The sequence below is a fragment of the Ammospiza nelsoni genome, chromosome 7 (genome assembly GCF_027579445.1).
Source record: "Ammospiza nelsoni isolate bAmmNel1 chromosome 7, bAmmNel1.pri, whole genome shotgun sequence".
NCBI classification, from domain to species: Eukaryota; Metazoa; Chordata; class Aves; order Passeriformes; family Passerellidae; genus Ammospiza; species Ammospiza nelsoni.
Window position 1 is genome coordinate 22,342,275 of NC_080639.1, and position 26,863 is coordinate 22,369,137.

The window sequence follows — 26,863 nt, forward strand, 5'->3', positions numbered from 1 at the left end:
TACTAAAGGAATTAATCTTCAAACCAAGAAATATCCTGTAATAAAGTGATATTTTTTCTTAGTCATAAATTTAGTTCAAATAAACAGAAATCGTAATACTTTAGTACATAATTGCAAATTTAGATTCCTTTTCCAAGAAACCATATACCTGTGTTAGTTTCAAATAATTTAAATCTACCAAACTTAGAATCAGAGTGCTCCTCTTTGGTTCCTCTGTTTTGTTACCCTTTCCTCTAAATTTTACTTATTGTGAGTATATTGACTACTCCTTCACAAAACTAATAGCAATCAATGAATTAATAGAATACAGGGAAATGGCTCCTGTTTGTAAATGCTAAGCTACATAATGTGATATTAATTAATTATTTTTTTTTATTTGTAGAGAAAAAGGGTTTTTTATATTGAATAAAGCACTTAACACTTTGGTTCTTATAATTAAACAGTCAACACTGTGTTATACTTGGAGATTGACGTACTTGTGCCTGCAAACAGAACAGATTAATGTAATGTTTTGCTACCTTTGACCTTGTATCCTTGAGTCTCTTGATTCTGTGTCACCAAACATAGTACTGTAATAGAGTTGAGCTCTAGCTAATAGCGTGTGCTATTCTGACTGTCATGCTCCATCATTGTAACTTACTGCATGAGGTCCCCAAAGTAGTCTCAAACACAGAGAGACACAAAGTCACATCAACAAAACCTAAAAGTAAGCAGAAAAGACCTTAAAATGGAAATTCTTCATTCAGTTCATGCAAGACCAATCTGGCTGTGACTGCTGGTTATTCTGAAAACTCCAGCAAAGCAACATTTAAAAGAATATGTTGCTAAAATTTGGCTGGCAAAAGTCATTCAGAAAATATAGCTGAACTCCTAATTTTGCTCATTGGGTTGCTATGATTTCAGAATTGGGAGGTCAAAATGCCATTTCTTTGTTCTAGTATGTACCTTTACATACTGCCTGTAATGACTGGTAAAGTACTTTCAAATGAGATGTTTCCCATTACCTGGGGCCTTTCCTCCTAAAGGTAAGCAGGGAGAAAGTCTCATAGGGTGATTGAAGCTTCCTTGGGCAGAGTGTGGATCTTGAGGGTCTCCTACACTACAGATGGGGTCACGGGTGCCAAACAGAGGAACTCCTGGAAGGAAGTCCAGCATGATGAGAAAGTTTTCCAAGTTGGGAAGAAGGAAATACCAAAGATTTACAAACCTGGCTGGAAAGGAGCCTTTGCTCCTGTGTGAGGTGGCTGAGTGATTCTTTCAAAGCCACTCTGCTCACTGCAAAAAAAGAATCCCAGTCCTTTCTGCTGAATCTGGCCTCCTTTCTATGAAATAGCTCTGATTAAGGTGGGGTGTTTTGGAGAAAATGTGGCTGACTCCATGCTCCCTTTGTAATGGCAGTCATTGGAAAAGGACCTGAGTTTAAGGGTTTCTGGTAAATAGTTATCATACCATAAACCAAAGTATATATTTGAATACCTATCCTGTGACTTTTTGTTACCTTGGGTTTGAAACAGGTGATGAATATCTGAATAATATATAATGGTCATACATGCTGTGAGCTCTTGGGTTCTGAGAGAACAGAGATGTAGTCGGTATTTGACAGAGGTGGGCAAGGAGGCAGGAAATTTTCTCCTTGTGAACTTACTCCTGAGTGCATAAATTATATTCTCTGCAAAACAGAATGGAGTCTAAGTAGTGCTTTAATATTGGTTAAGGCTGTGAAAAGCCTGAATATATCCCACAAAAAATCCTTGGAAAGTGAGGCACCTGTAACTAAATCACTCACCAAGTGAATGAGTTTTCAGCTACGTTGGTAACTGTGTCGTCCAGGAAGGGTATGTATGACTTTGCCTTTATGGCAAGTGCTTTTAAGACTAACTTTCTCTTTTAATAGCCTGGGACTAGCTTTCTGATTTTCCACTTGTGATTGAATTCTCCAAAGCTATTATTGTTGGAAACAAACCAAAAAACCAAAAAAAAAAAAAAAAAAAAAAAATTCGTGTTCTCTGTGACCATATGCTGTGCTGTGCAGTCATGTAAAACACAAAAGGACAGACAACTATTTCAGAGGGAGAGGAAAAATGTTTGAAGCTCAGCGGCCTCTTCAATTATTTTAAAGATTATGAACTTTCATCACAAAACTTATTTTTAAGCAGAGGTTTTTTTTTTGTTTGTAGCTTCCTTTTGTTTGCAAGATTTCCCTCTTCATACTTGAAACATTTTCATAAAACACGATGTGAATGGTGGTCCTATGGGACTGTATTTCCTGTCTCCTGCTCCCTTGCCATGTTGTGGCATGCTGTGCATGGTTCCCAGCATGTTAAACTTGACAGAGGCTGGCTGACTTTGCTGAGCCAGCATACCTGCAGAGACATGGCCAGATGAGCATTTTTCTTGTCTGGTATTTGGATATCTATGCCTGTAGTATGGGTTGTGTTGTCATACCTGAAGTGGTTTGATTCCATGTGGGAGGGCAGATCTGTACAGATCTAAGGTGCACACTTTAAGTGTAACTCAAAGAACACATCCAGCTATGTGCACTGTCACTGAGCTCTGTGCCCCAGCCTGTTCCTGCAGATAGTCACGGCGGTGTTGAGGCTGTGCACACTGAATAAAGGTAGTCTCCCTAACTTAGCTTGTCCAGAATCAGGAAGTATTGGACTCTGAAAAGATCTGTCTGCTGAAGTGATTGACAGCTTACCCCAGCACCACAAATCCCATCTTGACAATGTGAAGGAGGAGCTAAACTCAGCAGGTAAGCAGAAACCATCTGACCATCTTTTGTCAGGAAAATAAGCTCAGAAACCTAGTGGGTTACAGTGAACTCCCTTTTAGGGGGCCTCAAAATATGCAGACAGAATCAGTGATCATATATTATACATCTTCTCAATATATTTTGAGTAGATTTGATATGGGCAAAGACTAGAAAATCCCTATTCAGTGTGATTCCTACTTCATGCTTTTACAAATACTAAGTGTAACATCTAAGACATATATGTGTTTATATATATTTAAATATATTCCTATAAAATCTTATCTATGTGCTCAGAGGAGATACATATAAATAATTTCTCAATTTATCTCCTCCTTGTGTCTTATATTCTTATAATCTTGTTTTAATGTTAAATCAATAGTTTAGGAGGTTAAATACTACCAATACAATAAAAGCTAATACAAACAAGTTCAATAGTTACTGCCATGTCTGACTTTGAAATTATCTTTTTTGCATGCATACTAAACAGGTGAATACTTGCATATTGAAATAGAATTTTTTCTTCCATCTATTAGCAGCCTGCCAGGATTCTGATTTCTCAGCTTCTTTCCCATGTACACACAGAATGATAATACAATTATTTTAAATTTTGGAATTTTGTAGCTGAACAGAATTTGTGAAATATACTGGTGAATTAGTATATTCTATTCTTATGCTACTTTCTGGAAGGACATATATATATATGTATATATGTGTATCTATATATACACAAACATATAGATATACTCACATAGTGGATATTAAAAGCTATAGCCATGATGTTTATTTTCAGTGGTATCAAACTGGACAATAAAATAGAAGCATATCCTGGACCTTTATGTTTAAATATAATTCTAAATGAAAAAAATCATTATTATTATGATAACAATTTATTTATTCTTAATTTAATTTCTTGCTTATTTGTTTCACTAAAACAGTGAATGATTATTTAGTTTAAAAAAACCCTTCCATTTACATCTCATTAAAAATTTATTTGCTAAGCTGAAGTTTTTGTTTCAGCATTGCAAAAAAACATGTTGCTGTGCTATGTGAACAAAATGTCTAGGATCTTCCGTAGTAATCTCTCCCCAAGTGAGTGATAGCCATTCCCATTCTCCTCTGCGAGTGACAGTGAAATTTTTGTGGTCTTACAAACTTTGGAAGCATTTATTTTTAGTAAATTGTGTGGAGCTTATTCAAAGGGTCAAAACCCCCTGTGTCTCACTAGCATCGTGTAGATAGATGCCAGACTATTTCTAAACAGTTACTGTCAATGAAGGGGATAAAGCTAAAGAAAGGGGATTGTATCAGCTCTCAGAAGAAAAAAATGCTACATTCTCCTAGCTCCATAGTCTATGTTCAATCAAGACACAGTTAATGGAAGCCCTCCAGTGCTAAGCAATAAACAAACACAGTTTGGCAAATAGTCCAAAATCAAATCTAGTATATAAGGTGGACAATACATAGTTAGTTCCATTACAGAACTCTCCCCTGGGAACTGGAGCAGCTTCTGAGCCCGTCTCATTACCCACCAGCACCATCTGTAGCCAGTCTGAACCTTATTTGGGAATATATAAAGTACACTGAAAAAATAGAGTAGGTATCAAGAGCCAGAGAATTCTATTTCAAGTTTAAATTTTGCTTGTGAAAGATCATTTGGTTTTAGACTCAGCAAACAGTAGGCCCTCATCACTCACAATGAGCTGCACATGTAGCAGGGATTACTTCAGATCAGAGAGATTGAAGGTAATTGCTACTTTCCACAGGGAGATATCTAGTACTAGTGTGGTTTGAGAGATACAGTAAGGCACTATAAGCTGTGTAAGGCACTATAAACACATCATCCTGAAGCAAACTAGAGCCACCTTTCATTGTTTCTCCTCTTCTTGCTTCATTTCGAAAAAGTGAATAAGAAATTCAAAAGAATACATAGGAATAGGATGAAATTCCTTAACATGTAGATCTAAAATTATAAAACAATCCCCAGTCTGATGTGCAGATGAATATGTATGATAAATGTGTAATATAGATGGTGCATATTTTTCCACTAAAAGTCAAATGTTTTTAAATAATTGTATATGTGTGTAATTATTGTGTGGGGATCATACAGGTGTTAAAATGCAGATATAAGAACATTAGAGATGAAGGTCCATTTTTGGGGACAAATGAGAGAATAGAATAAAAACCCAAGGGTTCTCTGCCTCAGAGAACAACAGTTGATCTGAGAGCCCAAATATATCTGTTAGTGACTTCAGCAGAATTACTCCTGGGGGATTCATTTATCCTGGGATGCTCAGAGATAGCTGACAGTTGACAGCTACATTAGCTTCCCTTCTCCATTTGGTGGTTGTATGCGATAAGAGAGAGACATCTTAATATAGTATAAAGAGTTACTTTGAGTTTGTTATAGTAAATTATATGGTTGACTCCAAACAAACTCTTCGTTATTGCATCCTAAGAATATTCTGCATGGCATACACAACTAAGTTGATAATGATTACGTGAGTTTTATAACAAACCTTTTTGAGAGTATTTTCATATACCTCTTTTTGTAAAACCTACAGACTTAGAAACCCTGGCTCTTTTTCTTTGCTGGTCAGGAAAGAACTTCAGGCTATGTGTGCATCCTTGATGACATTAGATGGGTTTCTGTGCTTCAAAGGGTATTGTAAAACAAGGATCCTTCACTGTCACTGCAAGGTCATGGCTTGCTCTTTGTCACCATTGAATGATGTCCAGCAAGCTTGCTACTAGTCAACATCAAGACTGGTGGTGCAGACAAAGCTGTGAATGATACCAGTGCATTCCACCCAAATTCAAGGAGTTTCAAGTACAGAGACATTGGGCCTCTGCAGTTTTAAAAATTCCTTATGCACCTCCTCTTAATTTGCCATTATAGGAATTACATCAAAACTTACACTCTATTCCTTTCTCAACAACATTAGGTTCTGTTCCAGCATAGGTAGATTTTTATAAGATAAATTGAAGCAATTGACCTTTTTGTGAGGGTTATTTCTAAAAAAATGAAACCAGCATTCACAGAATTGTTTTTGCCACATTCCTAGGTTGTCTTCACTTCTTTTCATTTCTGACCTTGGTAGTCCAAAATGGGTAATATCAGCAAAATTGAATGGAGACACAATAAATTCTGGTAATACTGAAGCCCCTCTGTGACTATGCGTGAGTGCCAGAAATTGAACATCTATTACGTCATCCTGCTCATATTCTTTAGTACCCTTATGGCATCTTCCCATTAAATGGATTGATTATAATCAGTAGATGCATATTCATTTTCTTGATCCCTTTGTGAAAGAAAGCATTTAATTTTTCTGAAAGAAATTATAATAGCCAAGGAAAGCCAAAACATATTACAGGAAGTTTAGAATTTACAAAGATCTTTGCACCTAGGAGAGTATGTACATTTTTTGCTATTAGGAGACTGCTGTTCAAAAGATTCTTGCCTTTAATGAGCTGGTTATAAAACTGTGACTGATTATCAGATTGTTCTGTCTGTGAAAATGGTAAGTTCTTGATTAATAAAAGAAATTCTTTTGAAAAGAATTAGTTTTAAATGTTTTATGAACAAGCTCATTTAGTTTATAATGCCACCTATGTAATTCCAGAGAAAAGAAAAAATATAGCATATGCATGATAGCATAGATTTAAACACTTAGAGCAAGAGTTGTCGATTTCAAAACAAATTCCTGATGTTTTGGGGGAAATTCTTCCACATTTGTACACCTTACTCCACTGCTGGTTAAATTTATGAAGCTGGGAGTAAAACTGGTGTCATAAAAATTAGTATTGATCACAAAGTTTTCAATGGTATAACTGTGCATAGTTAAGTTTTATCACCTGAACATATTTAAACAAAATATGGTTTAGTAGAACCAAATACACAGTCATATATATACAGAAACAAATTCATACTTGTGGCATGAGGAACTATGTTTTGGTCAGGAGTGTGGGGAAAGTATTTAAAGGCCATAGTGGACAAGCAATTAAACATGACATCCCAATAGATACCATGGCAATGGGGCCTAGCCTAATCTTTGGATATTATAAATGAGAGTAGTATGTCAGAATGCTGTATCTACCTTTGCTGTTCCTTTTTTTAAAAAAAAGATGTTGAAAATTGGAAAAGACTCAAGAAGGACGATGAAAATTATTTGGGAGATGGAGAAAATGTCGTATATAGCAAGATTTTGAGGTTATCGAAAGAAAAATCTGTGTTGAAAGTGTATACATACTTTACAAAGTGAGAGATGCCAAGTGCCAAAGGATTCATCAGTCTGTCAGAGGAAGACATCTCAAGAACTGGTGTTCAGAAGAAGAAGCTAGACAAATTCAGACTAGAATGACAATAATTACTCACTGACTCACTGCAACCAACTCCAAAGTGAAATGGTAGGTCCTTGAACACAACAGGTCCTCCCTCTCCAGATGCTTTCAAAGGTATAGATGCCTTTCTGTTGCCCACTGCTGTATAGAGAACTGTTTGGCCATAGTGGGTGAAATTACAGAAATTTGTATGGCAGAGGATGTCATTGATCCCTTCTGATACAGCAAATGTCAAATAAACTTGTGAGGACATGCAAAGAACTGATGGTGAATGTGGAGTTGGGACAGACACCTTTCCCTTAAAATATGTGTTAGTCAGCTCCTCTGTCCATCTCACAGCAATCCCAGCTAGTTGTCTCTGAACAGCTATAGTCCATGAAAGGCAGGGAGATGATCTAAAAATCAGGATAAGAATCCACTGTGCAAAATGTTCTTATAAATTGCAAATAATAGAAGTATTGGCTTTAGTAGCAGTGTTCCTTTTTAATAAGAGAGAGCAGATGGATCCTGGTCAAAAGGTTTTGGACTGACTCCTTGAGGAATTCCGAGTTGCCTGGTTTTGCCTTTGCCTGGTAGGATGCTGTTTCAAAGTGGGTATGCTAAACAAGAACCATCTGGAAAACTAATTCAGGCTTCTTCAATGTTTTGGTATTATCTATGACAAAATAGATAATTTTTGCCTACCTCCTTTCAGTAAGTAATGCAGATCAGAATTAAAAGAACTTTCTCATTAAATGAGTGATACTACAGGAATCTGTAGAAAACATGAATGGATAGCTTTGTGGTACTGCCATTCTAAAAAGAAACAGAAAAAAACAAACCTGTAATATTCTTGTTTGTAACTTAAGTTCTGATTTTTACACCTTTTAAAAGAGGCTTAGTTGTAAACTGTAAAATTATTAAATTAGTTAATAAGCAAATAATGAGTTGCTATTTTTGGTGTAGTCACCATTAATAAAGAGCATATTAATTTAAGCTATGGTGACTGCTTCAAGAAGTCACTTCATTGTGGAAAGTCCAAAAACTGCATTCAAATTTTTCATTTGCTCAAAATATCCCAAGGAAGGTCCTTGGAAATCATTGAGTATGGAAATTTCATAAGCAATGGGTTTAGCTGATTATGAAGGTGTTTAATATGTTTTTTCAGTACCAACATGCTTTTTTTCAGTACCAACAAGCAGGTTTCATAGGGGATGAATTGTTATGTATTTCAGACTCCTTTTTATCCTTGATGACTGCTGCTGATACTTTTGCAATACTCTACATATATAGCTAAGACTCTTTCCAGAGCCAAGCTTACAAAAACCTAGTTTTCACTTTGATCCTGCTAAATCTTTCATCTGTAATAACTATCTTGTTTTTCCAGACTTTGAATTTTCTGAACGATGAAATATATAAAGCATATGGTTGTGATCTCAAATGTTTTCATCATAGGAACATCTCATCCTCCTTAACAATAAAAAAATAAACTCAGGAGTAGCTGAGTTATTGAACACATTTGGAACTTAATTAATGATCAATGTCTAAAATGACTGCAATCGAGTACTTACCCTCATCAAACCACTGTCCCTCTCCATCACCCACTTAACTGACCCTGCAGTTTGGCCTCCTCTATTTATCTGCTCTGTCTGGACAGGGCCATAGAACTTGAAGAGCTATGCTAAAGCTGAGGAGCTGCTGTAATCTTTGTTATATGAATAAGTCTCTAAGGAGAAACAAATATATCCAACTGAAATAGTAGCTGTGCAGACAAATCTAAAAGGGACAGAACTGTGTGAATGTATAAGGTTCAAAATTAGTGTGGGTTTTTTTTTCTAGAGATAGAGGGTGAAATACTTCCAAGAAAATGCTGAAGACTTGCTGGTATGTCAGCAGCTTTCCCCTGCTTCAAGCTAAAGAAGCTGCTATTGAAGGGTTTTGTGCTACTAAAAGACAATTATTTACTGAATAATTAATGTGTTACAGTGTATTTCCAGTATATTATGAACCATTAACAAATTAAAACAAAGTGGTCAATTTAAAGTAGAGCTTATGACGCATTTACTTTTCTGTTATTTGCTTGTTTATTTTCTGCTGTAGAATGTGTTGATTCATAGTTCTTCTGATCATCAGCTTAATCTGCACCGGCCTATTCTGCGACACGTTGCTGTGTATGTGAGTGCCCATATGTTCAAAAGCACTTAAACACATTCCCATTTTCTCACTGTTGGATAGGTAAACAATCTTTGGGTATATGTAGTAGTGTCATTTGTTTCTTTCAGGAAAACAATACTTTTAGTATTGATCAATGGTAAGTGTAGGACTGTTCAGTCTTCAAAACCTTCCCTGGTATGTTATGTTTGTCCTAATCTAGTACGGGGGAAAAAAAAGAGAGTCTATTTTCCATGTTTCTTTTTTTCTGCTTGCTATCGTTTAAAAAGCAGCTTTGAACCTTGTTCATGGCGTCCCCAGATTTTGCTGTTAGCTGCCAAGTCCCTGTCAAATTGAAATTGAAACGGCAGAAAAAAGATTTTCAACATACTTTTTCTGCAATTTTTTTCTGTCTTTCACCTCTAATGAAATGACCTTTAACTGCCCCCTCATCCTACACTAAGCAATGCTGAGTTTTGTACCCTAAATTCCAACTACTTTATTAAATTAGCTACAAAATAGATATTTGGAAATGAAAACAAAAGTAATTTAAAAGGTGTACATGAAGCTTTGCATTTGTTGTGTTTAGATGCATTGCTGAACTTTTTACTTCAAAGACAAAAACCTCTGCACTTGAGATACCTTGCCTCTTACTCAGTGCTTATCCAAATATATATATAATATTTTATTAGCACAGATCATTGTAAAGCTAGCTTCATTTCAATTTTACTCTATTTATATATAAATAGTTCTCAATTCATGCTTTAAATCTGTAGTCATTTGCTGTGAAATAATTGCCTTGTTGTTGAAAAAATGAATTGACTTAGCTACTTCAGTGTTGGGCTCTTACATCCTAGTGGAGTATATATGAATTTCCTATTGGAATACGCAGTATAAGAAAGTCAGGCTTACCAGCTCATTCTATTTTTATACCTTATACAACGTTCAACACTTTACTCTTGATGAAATGTGCTTCAGTCCCTTGTTGCACTACCTAATGTGCTAGTATTTCTTGCTACATTACCTTTTCCTCTATATGGTTCTTAATGGAAAAGATGCTCAGCAGCGTAAATATATCTAAGGCTAACAGTTAAAAAAATACTTAAATAACAGATGCGCAAGGGAACTGTGGGATAAATATACAGGAGACACACAGTCATAATCACGTGTCTGAACTACTAGACCCATTATCACTATGTGTAAAAATACACACTAGTAATTATGTAGGTATCCCACATGCCCACATGATTCTGAACTGGGTCAAACTATCTCCAACATTGCAAATATTCATAAAGAAATGATGATTTTGGAGAGATAATATCTGATAAATTGTGGTAGACCTATAAAGTGCAAGTATATAAACATATCACATGAGTTTATGTGATTGAGAAGTTTGTCAAAGAAAATATTTAGGTGAGCTGTTATAGCAATCACACAGAACAATTAGCCAATATAATTTTGCTCCATTAATGCACCACAACCCTGATTCTTCAACTACTGATATTACAGTCTGAGACATCAAGAAAAAAGTTTGACAAACTTAATGGTATTGTTTTTCATGTCAGTAAAGTCTAAAAGCTTACAGGATGTGATAGCAAACTTTTATTTTCCTTTTCTGCTTGTACACTAAGACAGAGTCTTTGTCTTGATTTACCTATGAAGAACAAAGTATCACATAAACCTACTGAATGCTCTCCCTCAGTATCTTTTCCTAGATAGTGTTTAATTAATTAATTACTTAAAAGTAGAATGTGGGCAACAGTGGTGCACATTTATGGAAAAACTAAATGCAAATCTCATTTATAGCTTAGTTTTGCCTCTTCATTGATAAATCTACCACTAAGGCTCTACTTTTTTGTTTGGTGTTATATTTGACAGGTTTTCCTGGTTCACTGAATGCTTCTTTCTATAATTTTAGATTTTTTTGAAGTTGTTTTACTTCTTCTGTTATGAAATATCTATGTATTAAGCTCAAAAAAATCAGTAATGTGATCAGTAATATTTTTTTATATAATAAGGGACTCCTTGGATTGCCAAGTGCTATTCACTTGGCAGAAGTCAGGCCAAGAAGATGTGCTGGTTTTGGTTGGGGTAGAGTTAACTCTGTGCACAGCAGCTGGTAGGGGCTGTGTTTTGGGTTGTGCTGAGCACAGGTTGATCACACAGAGATGTTTTGTTATTGCTGAGCAGGGCTTGCTCTGAGCCAGGGCCCTTTCTGCTCCCGTACGGCCGCACTGCAGAGGGGGCTGGGGGTGCCTGGGAGGCACAGCTGGGACAGGGACCCCGACTGACCTAAGGGACATGCCAGACCTCGGGACATCATGCCCAGCATAGAAAGATGGGAAAGAAGGAGGAAAAGGGGACAACTGGAATCACGGCATTCGTCTCCGCAGCTCACTGTGAGGTGTGGTGCAGCCCTGGCTGTCCCGGAGGGGCTGAGCTGCCCATGGGAGCTGCTGCTCCCAGGGTGAGGGCCTCGTTTGGCTTTGTTGGTGTGCACAGCTTTTCCTGTACCTCCTGAACTGCCTTCACCCCAACCCATGAGTTCTCTCACTTTCACCCTTCTGATTGACTCCCCCATCCCACTGATGAGGGGGTGAGCAAGCAGCTGTGTGGGGCTGAGTTTCTCTCTTGGGTTACATGATGACAGAAGATTTGGGATTGATTTTCCTTTCCAGTGTGTATTTTTATTTGTTTGCCCTGCAGCCAGCACAGTGCTACTAATTGGTTAATTACTATTAATATGTATACAAGACCTTGCAAATTAAATTTAGAGCAACTTTTGATGTTCAGCAAAAACTGAGACAAATAAACCACCTTCATCTTTTTCTCCTTGCTTTTGAGAATTTGGCTCTTACTGCTGCTTTGTTTCTGAAAGATTTTGAAGTCATGCTTCCAAAAATCAAGTATGGAAAATATGAATATGTGTAAAAATAGAAGAGAAAACATCGACTTTTCATAGTGTAGGGAAAGTGCATGCAAGCTTTACACTACACAATGTTCAGAAAAGAAAAGCTGGATGATGTTTGTTTGCTTTGATGAGGACCTCTGCACAGTAGGACTGCCCTAAGAGCAGTTGTAGGAAAAACTTTAAATGCCTTTTTTATACAGATAAGAAATGACAAGCATTTTGCATTTCAGATTTTGGTAATAATTTCCTTCTGTACCTTGATTACCTGCTAAATTTTGCTGCCCCCCTTTTGCTGGGGAAAGGATAAAGAGGAATATACACAGATTAAGTGGAAAGTTGGCCTTCTATCTGCATAAGAGCTTCCTGGCCCTTTAAAAATGGTCAACCTGAGTGTTTATAGCATAGATAAATACTGGATTTGAGTGTAACCCTTGAGCAACACCTACTATTTTACTTAGAAACACAAAAAAGATGTTATTTGGATACAATCAGTGTCAGACTGTGTCTTTTTCTAAACCATTTCACAAATTTTGGTCTTTTATATATCTTCTAAGAGGCAGCAGTCCCCATGGCCAGAAGTTGCAGCAGCTAGAAATAATTCTCTTTGTTTCTGTCACTGTTTAGAGATTAGAGGTCTTCAGAGATTTTCCATAATTAACATGTACTAACAAATGCTTCTTAAGGATAAAACAGTGGGTTAAAATTTTAGTTAGACAAATGCCTATTAGCACAATCTCTCTCAAGATCCAGCTTACAGAGAGCCAAGATACAGGAAACTGTAGACAGGGCACCAGAAATGGGAATCGAGGTTCTGCAGTCCAATGTCTTCCTATGCCATTAACTCACAGTGAGTGTCCTTAGATGGAGAACACATGACTTCTGTTTCCATGTGTGAATAAATAGTCTTGCTGGTAATTGCTATCTCTATGAAGTGTTGTGATGAATGCAGCTAATTACAAGTAATAACTTATTAATAGTAATTTTATTTAAAGAATCACAGTAGAATCTAAATACGACTTCTTTAAATCCTCTTGTGTTAATATTGACAGGGTTGCTAAGGCTAAACTGACATTTGAATGACTGGCTAGACACTTATTATTTACTGTTCTAAGATTTATCATGTCAATGTGTGGCTTAACAATACTCCTAATATCTACACTCAGATGACTTGTGTATTAATAGCTATTTGGAATCTATACTTGGTGTCCACCAGAATATAAGGATTTAAACTAACAATTTTGAGACCAGTAAATTTGAAAAGAATTGGTAAACCGATTTCAGCTTTGAAAACAGAAACTTTGCATCTTGGAAACGATTTTTTAAGAAATGCATTCTAGTCTTCTTTAAAACTCTATTGCTGGTGTAGAACTTCAGCTCTTCCAAAAGCTGTGCTTCAGATTCCCTCCCATAACCACTGGCCGCAGTAATCTGCCTCCACCTGTGTCCTTCACTAGAGATTTCAGCAGCCTTTGCTGTCTTCCCAAATCAGATTGCTAAACTGTCCTACCTTCCAGCTGTCATCTTTGACTATTGCCTAGGTCAAGCTTCTGCAGTTTGAGAGTAGTTCTGTTTGTGATAACTTTATCATCATTTAAAAGCAAGGAAGAAATAGCACAAATGGTAGCATTTTTTGCTTCTCATGCATCCACCATGCTCAGAATCAATGACACTGATGGTCACTTATGACACTGAATCACCTCTCAAAGGTGAGAATAGTGTAACTAATTAGTGTAACTATTATAAAAATTAAGTAAATATAAATTCCAGCCTGCATGCATTATTTGCTCTTCTAGTAAAGCATCTCAGAAGTTTCCCTGAAGAATAATCATGTATTTTGTAGCAGTTGTAGTGCGTGGACTTGAGGGCTAATTCCTAAGCTTGATGGCACAGCTGTGTTTCATGTATAATGCCTAAAAGATTATGGCATTAAAAAATTTCTGAAAACAAAGAATGAAATTAAAGAGACTTTTATGGCTTTAGGTGGGAATTTTCTAGCTGTTTTATGACAGTAGTTCTTCCACACTAAAATGTCAGTTCAGCTGGTAATTGAACTTGCTATTTCTTCAAACCTAGTTTGCATTTTCTTTTCCTGTTTTTAGACTCCTTGTACGTCATCTTCTATGTATGTGGGTACACATGCTATGTATGTGGGTACTTTTTACTTTTCTCAGAACTGTCAAAAATTGAACTATCTGAATTGTGCAAATGTGAAAATACAATCTAGAAAAATGCTTTTCAATAACTTCTTTAAATATTACATGGTGATCAAGGAAATATCTTTTTGGTGTACTAATCTATTGACAAAAATAAGCAATAATTAGTTTGTTTCCTTCTCTGTTGCTAAGATCTAAACAGACCTATGGTTGGCTGATCAGATAGGGCTTGCTTGGAAAGCAACTAATGAACATTAGTATTTTTTATATTTGAATGAAACCAGGATGATTATTTGTCTACTTTTTTTACTGTGGCAGAGTTATAGTGGTACTACTTCTCTCCTGATATCTGAGTCAAAAAGGAATTAACAATTAATAGAACATTATTATTTTTTATGTTTACCTCAGTTACATTTCAATTAGATATTTTTAAATATATTTAATATGTAATTTCACTGGCTTGCTCTAACCCCATAAATACCTTATCTCCTAGACAGGCAAACTTCCCTTTGGCAGCACCCAATTACAATTACCCTATGAATACCATTAAGGGTATTCAATGTCAAGGTAGTGAATTTGTTTCCTCTGTACTTGGAAATCAGAGAAAACAGCGTCTTCTGCCCAATACAATGTGGCTGAAACTCAGATTCATCCTCTGCCAGGAATCCCAGTTGTGGAGTTTGAAAGATTTTTGATCTTTGATGTGATATTTAGATCTTTTCTGTTATCCAGACCACAGCTTCCAGTTCATACTAAGGAATTCTCCTCAGTATCTTTACATAAAGCCTCCGGGGCCAAATGGTTTAAAACAACATTGTTTTGTTTGTAGCCAAACCAAATGACCTTTCTTGAGGTAATAACCAAAAAGACAATTATCTGCCTTGATCAAAGTGATCTTTCTCTAGTCTGTCTTCTTTGGAGTACTCTAACAAAATTAAAATAAGTCTGAAATCAATACTTGCTTTCATGAGTCGTCCACCTGTGACCAGGGACTCTCCTGCTGAGGGATGTGAAGAACCTGGAGCTCTGCTAAGTGAAAAAACACTTTCTCAAAGTGGCCTTTAGGCTGACTCTTCAGAGCAGGACAGACCATTTACATTTTCTGCCTCTGCACAAAGCCTGGCTGGCTTTGTGTGGGCTCCATCACCCTACTGACCAAGATCTTAATCTGAAATAGTAAGTGTAGCTGGTAAAGATGTACAAAATAATCTGCATTAACAAGGTAAGTTTTATACCTCATCCACATTTTTTATGGTTACAAAATTGGGAAAAAAAGAGAAAAAAAAGCATTCAGGAGATCAGCTGGTTTTTTTTAACAAAAACCTTCTGCTGTCAGCAGCTCAGGAGTCATTCAAGAACACTGTCAGAACACTGCATCTTGGCACCTCTACTTTAGGCAGAAAGTGCTGGGGGATAGGCATCTGAGAGAAATGTGAAGAGCATACTTTTAAACCTTAAAAATTATCACTTCTAGGAATAGGTAAAATTTAGGACTAGAGCAGAAGGATTGCAGCTTTTCTGAATGTATGCCCTTTGGAAACTCAAGCTATTATTTTCTAAAGGTTAAAGCATTTTTGACGTACAACAGTTGCTTCATTCAGCAGCTTGCCCTACAGTGGCAAAATCTAGATGTGGATGATCTGTTTCTGGAAGTTTAAGGTCAAACTGGTCATTTCAAAGTCTGAAGTGAAGGTGGTCATGAATATGCCATCCAGCAAGGAAAGCTTTAGCCAAATAGGTTGTGCTAGTGGCCAGGCAACCTAGGCATGTTCCAGCTGAATGACTGTTCTCTGTGCTAAGGCAAAATGCATGACCTTCTTTGGAAGCCTGAACTACAGAGCTCAGTCATTTCCAAAACCTGAGGGCCATCATAATTACGCTGCTGATTTAGTTCCTGGCCGTGATGTAGACAAACAAACAAAAGAAAACCCGACCCAAAACCACCAAACAAAAAACCTTAAGTTTTCCTACAGGAACATCAGTTATTTCAGAAAGCACCACATAACAAAAATATTGGCAGAACTAAGCAGAGACAAGTAATGCTATGCAAGGGTAACTGATGCTTAATCACATGAAAATCTATATGCCATATGCCTGAATTCCTTGAGAATTTATCTGGAGCAGTGTTCTGAAAATGTTGCTTGTTTATATGAGTGCCAGAAGGAAACAGTATTTCACAAGTAATTATTGGAAAAGCTGAGACACAGGGAATAAATAGAACCTTTTAATAAAACTTCTTATTGATAGAGATGGTTTTATTATAATTTTTTTCCAAATGCTAAGATCAGCTTTTCTTTAAAAATAATATAAAATATTGCTTCATAATAAGATGTCAGCCATAGTTTTACCTGTACTGTAATATGCTTCCTAATATTCCACAATTTCTGGCCATGCCTGGATATATTGAAGTGCCCTTAGCTTTGCCTCAGGCCCTTAGTACCTCCAGCTGTTATATTATTGGCTGATTTACTGGGAAAATAAAGAGTAGAAATACATAAATGAACATTTTTGCTGCTACCTAATCAGGAGGAAAGAGACTTTTTCTCTCTCCTATAGCAGCAGAGGCTCTGTTTATAAATGTGAACGATTTACAATCAGCAGCAGTCTTATGAGCTGACAATGTAGTGTAGACTGATTTTTTTCTAGAATTACATTTAAAATACAGTAGTAACGTAATTATTAAAATAAATTTATATCTTAAATAACCAAAATTAAATTCCATAACTGCAGTGCAAATTATTTAGGTGAATTAAACTCAGATGTCTCCACATGCTCAGTATTAAATTGCAGCAAATTTGAGCTGGGTCCAGCGTGTGTGTTAAAAAAAAAAAGAAAGAAACTCGTGACATCCCTCCATATCAAAATGTTTTGGTTATCATTCTGTTTAAACAGTAACATTTTATTTTTTTAAGCACTTAGATTCTTGATCTGAATCCATATTCATGGAGGTCTGCTGTAATCCACTTTACCACTTAATGTTGCAATTCAAATGTTCAGTAAGAAGCAAAGCCCTCCAGAATAAAGCATGAATATTACCGTGTGGGGGCTGTAAAGAGAAGACTATTAGAATATATCACCAACACACTAGGGGACCATTTAGTGCACTGCTCTAAATACATCATTTAATTACAATGGAGACATTACTTCATGTTTCTACTGATGTAAGTATTATTAGAATTCATGATATTCGCAGGCTACTGTGGGCCATTACATTGGCCATAAGCTATTCCATAAGATTTACTACTAAAGGCCCGCAAGGGTATTTGAGCATTCATGGATTCTGTGGCAGTAGGCTTTTATCTAAGACACATAAGTGAGGGACAACCGAGTTATTATCTCTAAGAAACATAGCTTAATATTTTGGATTCTAAAGGTTAAGGTACCATAAATCCTGAATTACTCTGAGATATCACATAAAAAGACATTTTTATTTTATTTTACTCTGTCTCTTAAAATATATTATGATCGCAGTTTCTAGAGTTGTACCATGTTGTTTACATTCAGTCCCTGGATGCATCAAACCCACTGACACAGCATTTTCGTTAAACTGCTCTAATGGAGGCAAAAAAGATGCAGGGGATATTGCCCCCATTTCTGCTCTCTCATACATGGTGCTCCCAGTGTGATTAGTCTGTCACCCTGATTTGATGAGAGTCACCACAGACTTCTCTATGCCATGGAGGGCCTTGCTAGGGAGCTAGTGGACAGTGTCCTACTGGAGGCAGTAGGACTACTGCGCATATGGAAAAGTAAATACAAATCTCTGGCATTTTGAAGCAGATAGCTTGAATGTTCAGAGATTAAACACTTCTGCTGAAGCTGGTAATGTTAAAAGTGTGACATTTTCTTCTGCAGGTGATCTACAGACCTTTAACAGTGCATGATGTTAGCTGGGTGCTCAAATACTTTTCTTAATTATGACAGTAAACAAGCAGCTTGCATTTAACTCTGCTCTTCCAAAATAGTTTCGACTTCATATGTTATCATTAGGACTCATTATCCAGTTTCTTTATTTTTGCATAAACATAGCTGTAGCACATTCAAGCAAATAATACATGATGTATTACGAAGAAGGATGAGTCAGATTCCAGGCAGACCACAGCAAGTGTCGCTGGCGCAGTGCAGATCCAGCAGTCGGGCCAGCTCCCTGCATCCTTGCCAGGCAGGCAGCATCCTCACACTCCAGAAAAGAGTTAAAGCATGGCACTGCCTCTCCCACCAAGGAGCACAGTGTAAGTGGGCAGGTCTATGATTTGCTATTTCAATCGGCAGTTCTTTGGTATCAACCTAGGAAGTTTACCCAATTAGTCCGGTCTTGGTTTCATAACTAAATGTCACAATTTGAATCTGTTGATTTTGGTGGATAATACTGAGTGAATTATTAGTTTCCCTAACACTGAATAAAGCTCAAGAACATTTTCTGTAACAATTATAACACTCGCACACAAATTATCTGAGAATTTGAGGAGAGTCAAAATTGTTTTAGGAAAGCTGGAAAATCAGAGATATCCACTTGTAAATTCTCCAGGACAAGAACTATTTTTCTTCTACTAGTTCCAATTTTTTTGCCCTTCTACATTCTGCTTTTATCCTGGGCCCATTGATTGCTAGAGCTTAAGAAGCAATAATAGAGAAGAGGCAGTCCTTTGCAGTTTTGTAGCTATCAGGAGGGCTGACAAGAATTTTCCTTCCACAAAACAAAGAGGTACAGAGAGATTGGTCTTCTGTAGCATGTACTTAAATGTTAAATAAATAGTGAGCTTTTAATTAAAAATATAAAGTTTAGGCCTTACACTTATTTTCTGATAGCTTTGCTTAGTACAGATTAGTCATACCACCTTAGTTTATTCTATGTGTTTTAGTGGCTTGTTTTAAGGACATAAACAGCTGTATTTGGCCAAAGAGTCATTTTAGATGCAGAGAGTGGGTTGTACTTCTCCATAAAGAACTTTGAACCCAAAGACTTATCTGTCTGTGTCTGTGAAGCCAGACGCTCCACAGAAATCTGTATTTTTTCTCAGACTGCTCTAGAACCAGCACAGGGTTTGGGAGTAGTGGGCTGCCTGCACCATGCCAGAAGTATGTGAAGTGCCATAGAGCAATTGCTTGGGTTGCCTTTTGTTCCAGTCGTTGAGTCCGCTGAGGGCTGAAATTGATTTTCCTTATGTTAGCATGTGAAGGCTCTGCCCCTTGACCCGCTGCCGGCGAGCGTGCAGGGCACACAGAGGCTGCAGCTTTGCAGGAGTAAGCAGCACTATGGCTCTTATCTCTGCTACATTTTTCTTCCAAAATTGTTCTCTTCCCTGTGACTTTCCTTCCTACCCTATTCTGCACTTTGCAGTGATGCTGAATTGTCCCATAAATATTTTGTATGCCTGAAACAATATTTTTTTTCTTCCAACAGCATAATATTTTTAAAGGTAGCAGAAGTGGTTGATCTGTATTCATGAACCAGATAATACTGTTGAGTGCAGTCAAGCACATTGCCAGCAATTGGTAGTATGGGCCATCTACTCTATGCCATTATTTCTGTGCAGCTTAATTCTGTATAAAACATTCTGCTCATATGTCACTTTTGCCAGTGGTGATGCAATGATATGTAAAACAGGGAAAACTGAACACAGACCATAATTTTAAAAGCAAGCTCAGTGATGTTCACAATATAACTATCTTCAGAAATTTAAGAAATACATATTTTGCTAGATGAGTAAGTTCTTTTTGTATTCTTTCCTCAATAAAATAATTCCTTCCCTCCTCCTCAGTTTTGTTGCTGTAGTTAACTCATCCACTGCCTCAGCTTATATCCTACTGCTGACCGGGAGACTAAACCCACCAGAAATTATGTTGTCAGAGCTGTGATTAACTCAGCTGTCCAAAGTCATGTTGGCTTATTGGAGTCTTTGAACGTAAATTTTCATACTCTGTATGATTTTTTTTTTTTTAAATTTGAACATCCATGAAATATACATATACGTGTAGACTGGAATACTAAAACATGCTCATGACTTTTTACCTGTTAGGAAGAAAGAGAGAATGTGTTAAATCAGGAAGAACAAGCCATGTTTCAATGCCTGCTCTCAGTAGGTGGCACTCTTTCCTCTGAGTATGTGCTGAGTGAAAACCTCAGCAAGTCTGTTCTCAAGGTTCTCGGTTTAACTTAGAAGTAAGAGTGGGGTCCGGCAGTTTCTGGTTGCTGAAGGCTCAGAGCACTTTTTGCAAGAGATATGGTATTACTTTCTTGTATTCTTGCAACTCCAGTCTCTGTATCTGCATTTTCTCTGTAGTTTGAAAGATTTGTTGCTCACAGTACTCCCCACCATCACCCACAAAATAGAATTGACGTATGTCTGCTTTGAATGACTGATAAGGTCCTCACCAGAGATAGTTCCATATCATTAATTAGTGAAGTTATTTTCTAATCATCTACAGGCTGTAAAATATTTTTGGTCTTTGAGAGGCTTACAGATATCCTACATCTATAAGATTTCATTTCTTTTACTTGTTCTTATTTTCTAACTGGGTAATGAAGAAGTAGTGTTTTCCCATTTTGGAGGTTTAAATGGACTTGTAACTAAAATAAAGGACAAAAGTGCATGTCTATATTCATTGATAATAATTTGAATTATTTTTCTTTGCTGTGCAGAGGGTTGTCATTGGTATTCTTGTTCAGAAACATTCGCTGGGAGAAAAATTACCTAGTAAACCAGAGGCAAGAAAGAAGAAAAATGGAGGGTAAGGCAGGGAGAGGGGAAAGAGTAAAAAAGAGTGCAAGAACATAGTGCCACTTCTTAATGCATCTTAAATAGAAATTAAATGCTTTCCAATAAAGAGGGCATCATGTGGTCTTCACCTGCCATCTCTTGCACTAGTGCAGTTCTAAGTTAGACTAATAGGTACTACACCCCTCTGTGTGACAAAAGATGTAGATATTTTCAGAATTTAGAGCTCAGTAATGCAAAACCTTTGGACTGTAGTGTGGGAATATTTTAGACCAAGAGGCCCACCTTTCAATTTGTTAAGATAATCAGAATAGTCATGGGAACTGGATTATTTTTAAATTATTATTGGAAAACCAACAACTTGGCTGTATTTTTCTTTTATTTTCTCTGTTAAATTTCCCTACTGGCTAAGGTACCAAAGTAGAAATGAGATTGGGAAAGTTAAGATTCTCCAGTGGTGAGGAGGAGGCAGAGAAGCAGTTAAACAAAGTCCTTACATGGTGTGGGAGAGCTGCACTGAAGCAAATCATCCTTCTGAAAACAGAGACCAGTAATCATTGAGAGCCAAAGGGATAGCTTTTCCTCTTCTTTGGAAGATACCCTTTCTCTGTAGGTACTTCTGGAAAGAAAGCTTTTAGGAAATTGTCAAAGCAGGGATCTTCAACATTTGGAAAAGCAATGACAGTTTGGCGGCATTTTCTCTGTCCTGTGATGACTGCTTGTCTACTTTCTCCACCTTTCTTGTAGCATACATTGCTTTCACTTCAGGTCCTATCAAACATCCTTCCAAGCTTTTTGCAGTATTTCTTTGTTACTCTCCTCCTGCATTTGAAAGTGTCTCCTTTTCCAAAAGATCTTATGCCTTTGTTCAGTCTCACTATTTCCCCTGCTTGTTTTTCCCCCCTGCCATTACTTCCCGTCCTGTAGAAGAAATACACTGGTGTGCAGTCTCCCTGGCTCATTCCTTTGGTGTTCTCCAAGCCATTTTCTGAAAAGTAGTCATGTCATGTATCTGCCTGAATAGGTGAGTTAAATAAGTTTTTCTTCAAGTAACCTCTAAACGGATGGTATGGACTGGAATATACTTGGAATAGGTTACCTCTTCTGAATATTTGTATTAAATAGCTGGTGAGAGTGAAGGACCCCTAGACTCTGCTGTCATTGCTGGGACAGGTAGGTTACACCACAGCATACACTTACCTTTTATTTGAAAGCCAAGTGAGAGGTTAACTTGGTGCTACAGATGCAATTCTCCAGTGTCATGCTGGGAAGCAAAAGCAGAATGGTTTAAGCGCCTTGATAGATGTCAGTATTTTCTGAGTTTATTTTCCCCATCACATGTGGCTAATTTCCTTTCTCTTTAACTAGAGTCTAAGATATTACTAAACTTAGATGCGGTCTCTTACTGGCCATGGTGTCTTCTGTGTATGTAGGTATGGAGTTAATTTGAAAATGCAAAAGGATTAGCTGACACACTAGGCTTTTTGTAGTACCTCTGTATTCATAGAATTGTGATTAAAGAGATGTAGAGAATTCTCCTAGAATTTCTATAGCTTAGGAACGGAATTGTAGCTTCAGGGGAACAGAGTATTGACCTTGTACCTGTGATGGGGAAAGTGCAACTCATCAGGATTCAGGTTTTGCCCCTCCCTCCTTTCCTGCCCTCACTGTCTTGCTCTTGCTTTCCCTGCCTCCCTCTCTCTCAGTTTGATTTTCTTCTAATTCTTCTCTCTTTAGGTGATTTAGATCACATAGCCATAAATACTGCGTCATCTGTCTCTAGACAGATTATTATATTTAGTATGTAAAAATGAACATAGAAAATTCTACTTCACATTACAATCAATAATTTTAGCAATATAAAATATGTCCAAGAAATTAATTTTTTGAACATCTGTAATACTTTTAAAATATTTTTCTGTATTCATCACATATAAAAGACCCAATAAACTGGGTAAGCAAGAATGGGAAATCACTGTGTTTGAGAGCTCAGCTTTACAGTTGATCCACACTACTGCAGGCAGTTGTACCATTTACATTTGTAGGCAACTCATAACGGGTACCAACATGCAGAATAACAGAAATGGTACAGTGTGGAAAAAATGCCATGCAGGATAAAATGCATCTTAAAGCAGAAGGAAAAAACACAAGTTTTATGCACCACTCCAGTCTTACCTTGGCCATTCTGAGTAGTGTTTTTGCATGGAGTGATTTTTTTATATACAATAAGCATAAATATGTAATAGAATTTAATATAAATAAAAATCTTTAAACAATGTAACATGACATAAATCCATTAATTGCTAGGTAATTATACCAATTTAAATCAGCTGACAACTATCACCAAATGAAAAAGTAAGTTCACAGTTGAAATAGTAAATTGAATTTTGTTAACTATAATATTTTTTGGTAGAATTACAGACCTGATAAACTTAAAACCAGCATTCTTTTATCTTCATTTATTTTCATTTTAATTTCCTTAATACATCTAATCCTACTTCAGATTTCTGGTTCTTGAAGAAGCAAAAGTATAAACCACATAATATGTATACTATTCCCCATAGAGCATAGATCTGGCCTTTGGGGGACAGATGAAACAGTACTCTCAAATTAAGCACCAAGCAAAATGTCCACAGATATTCTGGTGCATCCTGTTATTTAGAACACTTTTCCTACTGCAAGAGCCCAGCTTACAAGCCTGCCCTCAGTAAATTAAAGGGAAAAAATCACTTTCTTCAGATGTCATTCCTCTGTATGCACTCATTTCTCCAAGGCTTAAGATCTAAAATTCCTGTAACAATTTGGCCTGGAAAGATGAATAGCTTTTAAAACATTGTGTTGATTGTATTAATTGGGAAGGGAGTAATGGGTTTAGAATAACTGGAACAGTTTTTAAACAGCTTGATTACAAGGATTATCACACACACATTGAGATAGACAAATCTAGGGAAATGAGAATAATTTCTGGCTTTCCTGGGCATGCATTTAAAGTAGAGAAATGTAGAACTAAAAGCAAATAGCACAACCTGTTTTAATCAAAGTAGTCTAGCAAGAAACAATCAATTAAAGAACAGTCTGATTCTCTGTGACATCAATGTATGAAAATCTGTTAGACGCCAGATTGTGTCTCAAGACACATATGATGAACTGAACAAAATGACCTGCTAATAGCTTTTACGGGTAATAAATGCATCATGTTATTGGTAATTCTGCAGATGGTAAATCAAGCTAATATCCAGGCTGAAACAAGCTACTTGTTAAATATACTTCAAAAATGTTCCTCCTTGTTATTCCATAATTGTGTCACACAGAAAAATAAGATGATTGCTACTTACATTTATGCATTTTAAATTAAGATGTGTTTCAACATGCAGACATTTTAATTTTCAAATTCTTTAGAGAGAACATTTTCCTAACTGATCTGAGGTTTTGAAGCACAGCATTTGTATTTAGATTAGCAGCTCTATCTAAATTTTTTCATAGCAATGTTCTGTTTTACTGTTCATGATGTATTTTGAAAGAGATTTCACAATGTCTAATGTTAATCTGAAGCTGCTATTCAGGATGCAGTATTTTCAGTTGCACAAATGTAAATCCCCATTTCCAAATGGGGATTTTTTGATTTCTAGATTCCAAGATGCTGTAAAAATTGAGTTAATCAATCCGTAGCAAAACAAAACTTCAGATGTATAGACACAAGTTCTATTTTTGCAATATATATGAAATTATTTAGTTTACATACCCAAAGAAGACTAATTACTTAAAAAAAAGGATGAATTTATCCACCAAATTTCATGTATATCCAAGGCACAAAAAATATCAAATGATTGGCTTAAAAAAATATTTGTATAAGGTAGAAAAACCCCAAAATCTCACTCAAAATGGCAAGTGAAAGAAAATAAGTAAACTTAAAAGGCCCTATTCCATTTTGTTATGCCAAGGATTTAACAGAATTGAGGAGTATGTAATTTTTATATTGCTCCCCATCAACTTTTAATAATAAAAAAAGTAAATTTATTTTCCAGGTAGCAATTATTTACCACAGAAAAGGATCCACCAGCAATAATAAATTATATTTTTGTGGCTACCCAATTCAGTACTTATCCACAACAATTCAAAGGTATATTCAATGCTCAATTATTATAATATCTGTTAAAAGGTGTTTTTGACAGGCTAATTCATCAGGAAACCAGAAAATTACTGGAAAACCTTAATAAAATTTGTAGGCATCACTCTAACATGTTAGATACTGCAAAACCATATGGACAACCAAGAGCCACATGTAGCAAAAAACAACTGTGATGAGAAAACAAAATCACAAATATTCGAATAAGGGAATCTTTTGAATACATTGCTTTTCCCAGATTCTTGTGAAAACATGGTGGCCTTGACCCTACCTCAATGCTTTAGTTCTTCTTCTACATTTCTGCATCAGATCTAGTCACATAAATAACATCTTTTGTTACTAGCCACTTATTATATTTGTTCTATCTACTCCCCTCACTACCCCCCACTTGAACTAATATGTGTAGCTAGAGTTTATAATGGCTCTTCTCAACAATTTACTATTGCATCAAACCTGTAGAGCTCTTGATAAATGCTCAATATTAACAGCAACAAGGCTTTTTTTAGATTTTAGAGTTATTTTGCTCAGTGCATTCATGATCTGTTGTGATCATTTTCAGTGAATAAAGAATTCAAATTATCAGTGGAGAACCTGGAGCAAAGAGATTGTTAAATCTCTTTGTGCTATTAGGATACTCAGCATCTTTTCCCATGATGGAAGAAGGATTGTAGCTTGAAGGGAAGGAAAGACAACAACGGGATGTTCTGGCAGTGCCACCACAAATGTAGTTTCTGGCAAAAACCCCCAACAAATACTGGTAACCAATATAGTCTGAATCCTGTGTTGTGAGGGCCATGCTCAGACACCTTTGCTCACATTGATTGAAGTGTCTCTTAAGTTCACTCAAAGGTGGCAGAACACTACTTTCAAAGCATGCAGAAAGAAGTATTTGCTTCAGAAATAATTGTAACTTTGGCCAGTTGTAGAAAAGGCAAAATATAATTTGAATTTCCTGATTTTGGTTGAATTGTTATTGTATAAAACCACAGACAAAAGATTGAATAAGGTATTAATCAAATCATCAGGACTCAATTTTAGGTCTATACTTTTTAATATTTTTAGAAATTTTCTGGATTTGGGAGTCAAATGTACATAAAATAAGTTTTCCTGTAATACTAAACTAGGATGTGCTATAGTCTTTCTTAAGAGTAGAGAGGCCTTACAGAGAGATCTGAGTGGACTAGAGAGCTGAGCAATCACCCGCCATATGAAAATTAACTAGAGCAAGTGGGCGTTTCTCCACCTGGGATGGAGAAATCCTGTTTCTATACATAAATATAGGGATGAGAGGCTGGAGAATTGTCCTGCAGAAAGAGACCTGCAGTTTGGGTTGCTGGCAATTTGATAGGAGTCCACAGTGTCCCTTGGCAGCCAAAAGGGCCAGCTCTGTCCTGGGAGGCATCAGGCACCGCATCGCCAGCCAGGCAAGGGATGGGATTGTCCCGCTCTGCTCTGCAGTGCTGTAGCCCCACCTCGAGCACTGTGTGCAGTTCTGGGTGCCACAAAAAGGACATCAGACTATTGGAGCATGTCCACAGGAGGGTGACCGAGATGGTGAAAAGGTTTAAAGGCAAGAATTAGGAGGAGCAGCTGAGGTCACTTGTTTGTTGAGCCTGGAAAAGAGAAGGCTCAGGGGTGACCTCATCGCAGTTGACTCCCTCAAGGGCAGCAATGGATGGGGAGGTGCTGCTCTCCTCTCCTCTCTGGTGAGCAGTGACAGGACATGAAGTC